Here is a 4244-nt window from a genome sequence, read left to right on the forward strand (position 1 = left end):
ACCCCATTACTAAAGTTTTCAATCCATAGAATACTCATTATACTCCAAATACAACCCAACAATCAAAATAAACAAAAAAACAAAAGAATAAACAATAACGTATGGATTAAAATTCAATAATAAACCAAAGGCAATAAAAGAGCAATTTCAATATCAAAAATTAAAAAAATCAGCCTAATAGTAAAAAATTAAATCCTAAAGGGCATTTGAGAACAAGAAATAGGATTAAACCCACACTCAAAAAGAAATATTTTCTCTTGCCTTAAAACCACTTTTTTTGATAAAATTAAGTTAAATACAAATAAAAAAAAAGAAATTAGAATAACAACCATAAAAACACACACTAACTGAACAATCACTTATATTAAATTTTATTAAAATTAAATCTTTTAATTGGAAATTAAATGTAATATATATTATTATACTATATAAATAATAATTAAATAAATTTAATCTAACCCTTAAAAGCCTCATCAATAAACAGAAATAAATAAAAATAATCATACAACATCAACAAAATGCCAATATCAGGAGGCTGCCTCGAATCCAAAATGATGATAAGAAGAAAAATGCATACTTAATAAACGAATTAAACAAACAACCAAAAACGTTGTTCCAACAATCACATGAATCCCATGAAACCCCGTAGAAATAAAAAAAGTAGAACCATAAATAGAATCCGCCATAGTAAATGAAGCATTAATATACTCAAATAATTGAAGACAAGAAAAATAAACTCCTAAAAAAATAGTCATTATTAACCTATTTTTACTCTCCACCACATCATTACTAATCAAAGAATAATGAGACCATGTAATAGTCAACCCAGAAGAAACCAAAATAATAGTATTTATTAAAGGAATGTCAAAAGGATTAAAAGGGTAAATGCCCTTAAGAGGCCACAACTGACTGATCTCAACACTAGGAGCAAGAGCTGAATGAAAATAAGCCCAAAAAAAAGAAAAAAAAATAAAACCTCTGAAACAATAAATAAAATTATTCCCATTTTCATTCCAGTAACAACTTTAATAGAATGACATCCTTGATAAGTAGCCTCTCGCAAAATATCCCGCCATCACAAATATATACAAGTTAAAGTCCCAGGAATGGACAAAATTAATATAAAATTACTAAGATTATGAAATCACCTAATAATAAAAATTAAATTATTAAAAATCCTAAACGAAATTACAATAGGCCACGGACTAGGAGTAACTAAATGAAACGGATGATTTTGATTATATTTAGTCATACAAAATTAATATAAAACACAAAACCAAAATTAAGCTTCCCTTCTATACAAAGCCGAAAGAATAGAAAATACATAAGCCTGAATCAAAGATACAAAAATCTCCAAAACAAACAATATAAACTGAACCAAAACTAACACAAACAATAATACAAAACTTCTCAAACCAACTCCTGACGTACCTAAAAGAGATAAAAGTAAATGACCAGCAATCATATTAGCAGTAAGACGAATCGACAAAGTAATAGGACGAATAACTAAACTAATAGACTCAATAATAACCATTTTATAAACCATTATATATAATAAAAATTAATGTAAGCACTGGGTAATAAAAGTACCTCCCATCATTTCAATATTTACATTAAAAATAATAAATTTCAATACCAACATATATAAAACACCAACAAGTCTACTAAATAATAGGACTAAGATTGTTTATTCTTCAGTATGGAAGAAATATCAAAATGTTTTTTTAAGATTCTCATGATAATCCTACTCTAGACAATAAATGACACGTTCCACAAGAATATAATTTAACGTGAAATTGAATCGACGCTATTAAGATCGCGGCTTTACGACATCGCCAGCTTTTATTCCACTACATTTACTCCCGTGTTACGATAATTAAACGCATTCCGCGTATCCGATCGCCAGTTCTACTCTTTTCATTTCAGTGTACACGATGTATATTTTAGCTTTTAATGAAAAAGCTCCGTTTTCCCTTCTCTTCCCGTCCTATTACCAGCAGCTCGTAATTCTAATAATTTGTAATTCTATCGTAGCGCTTTTCCAGATCGCAGTTTTTATGGCGCATCCACGCCGATCGTTTCCACTTATCACGGTCCATTACCTTTTCTCGTAAATATCGTCTTTCGAGTGCCCGCAGTGAAAGGGATCATCAGCATCGCGGCATTGCGGCCGATGCATTCAACCGCGCGACTAATACCTATCCATCTGACGGAAATTAATTTATTCTTCTCGACTCGCCACGTTCGATTCGCGTTTATCACTCGTGGTACGATTGCAAGCGTTCACGGGACACGCTCTGTTTTTACGTTTTCACGCAAATCCGACTAAAAGAAATTCGAAAATTTCCCTTGCCTCCTCTCCTCGGCCTTAGTAATTTTATCACTAAAGTTTATTACGATTTACGGTAGCGTGTTCCACGTTACGCTACAATTACACATTGCAATACATTTTTTCATTTATTCAACATGTTGATCCGAAACAAACGTTTCGAAATATTGTTTGGAATAAAACGTTTGATTAAAAAATCTGATAAAATAGATAAACAGACAGATAAATAAATAGATAGAAGGAGAGAAAGAGAGAATTTTTTTCAGAAGTTTCTTTTTAAAATCTTTTTCAGAATTTTCTATTGTTTCCATTTTCAAATATTATGATGTGACTAAAATTCAAAAAATAGAAAATAACGTTCTCAAACAGTTTGCATCATATGCACAATGTGCATTCACACTATTTTGAAGTTCGTTACATTACATCCAGAAAAATATAGCAGCTCGGAAAGCAAAGAGATAACCGGGCATAATCTAAAAATTCTTTTCCGTCAGAAATTTATCATTGAAATTTATTGCATAGTCCATCCGTTTTTACGTGCAGTCGCATATTGCACTGCGATTATACTATTTATAAACAGATGAAACTTGGAAAATAAAGAGCACTCATTTTCCAAAAGATTACAACGCATAGTCGTTATTACTTAATTGTTTTACAACCAAAAAGAAATTTATTTAATTATTTCCTTGTTTATTTGGTTATTATTAATTGTTATTTTGTAAACTCCTTTATACTTTAAAAAATTAAGCAAGTGATCTCGCTTATTTCTTTATTTTAAATTGTTACGCGTCTAATTTAATCAAGGAAACAATCACACAAGTGTCCCTCTCCGATTTTAATAAGTTTAGAATATGTTAAAACATAGATAAAAATAAGAAACATGTTTTTTTTCTAAGTGCACATTAAGGGAGAGAAATCCTCCTTTGAAAAAAATCAGTTTCCTTCTAAATAAATATCATTTAAACCGTTATAGGTATAAAAAATATTTTTATTAAAAATTAAATGGTTTCAAAAATACTTTGTAATATTTTTTTATAATAGTAATAATAATAACTTTTTATTTTTTATTTTGTTATCATTATTGTAAAGTACAGTTGGAATAATTCAATTTTTACTGGAAACATTTTCTAAATCTAACATATAATGGATTATAAAAAATACGTACATTTTATTTCTATGTATATTTTAACATGTTCAAAGCTTGTCGGATACAAAATCGGATATAAAATCGGAAGGAAACTCTTGGTTGTCCTTATAAATAAAATTTAGATATACCCTAATCCCATAATCTATCGCATTTCATCGTTCCGTTTAAGTTTGTTCATCTATCGTCTCTTCTCGTTTGTCGACGATAGACTCCGAGTTCACCAGCTGTAAGACAATATTTGCTTAAAATTCGAAATCGATATCGCTACGACGCGAGTTCAGTTAGGAGTACAGTCAAGTAACTTCCCGATGTACTCGCGGATGTGTCCGGAAATTTGACTCGTGCTTAGATCAATGTTATCAATGTTATCGACATAGCATAATTTAGACGAGCTACCAAAGTCAATCAGTATACATATAATCGGATCACTCGCTGCACTCTCGCGACATAACGGTTAGCTTTTAAATAAATAAACTTCAAGAGACCTGTAGATTTTTGTAATAGATTTTTGTTTGCTATCGCAATCTTTTAGCAAACGAATAATTTAAATATCGTCGCGAGCCGAGGTATTTCTATCGATGGTATCTCTTCTGTTGCAAATCCAATGGCGCGTTTCCGCTAAGTCTTTTAGTCGATCAAGGATTAGTTTTGAGAATTGCGGAGCAAAAGCCGTGGAAAAAGCTGCCATTCGATCGGAGCGTCGTTGAGCGAAACTCGATTTCAGATTGCAAAGGCATTCCATGATGAAAGAAAACGGTGACAGTTCCG

General features: G+C 30.8%; 1 pseudogene; it reads right to left on the reverse strand.

Annotated features, from left to right (window-relative positions):
• Positions 1–473: 473 nt before the first annotated feature.
• LOC108724212 (cytochrome c oxidase subunit 3-like) lies at positions 474–1252 on the reverse strand (annotated as a pseudogene).
• Between the last annotated feature and the right edge of the window lie 2992 nt (positions 1253–4244).

Source organism: Mycetomoellerius zeteki, unplaced genomic scaffold (genome assembly GCF_001594055.1).
Source record: "Mycetomoellerius zeteki isolate Tzet28-1 unplaced genomic scaffold, Tzet1.0 scaffold281, whole genome shotgun sequence".
Lineage (NCBI taxonomy): Eukaryota > Metazoa > Arthropoda > Insecta > Hymenoptera > Formicidae > Mycetomoellerius > Mycetomoellerius zeteki.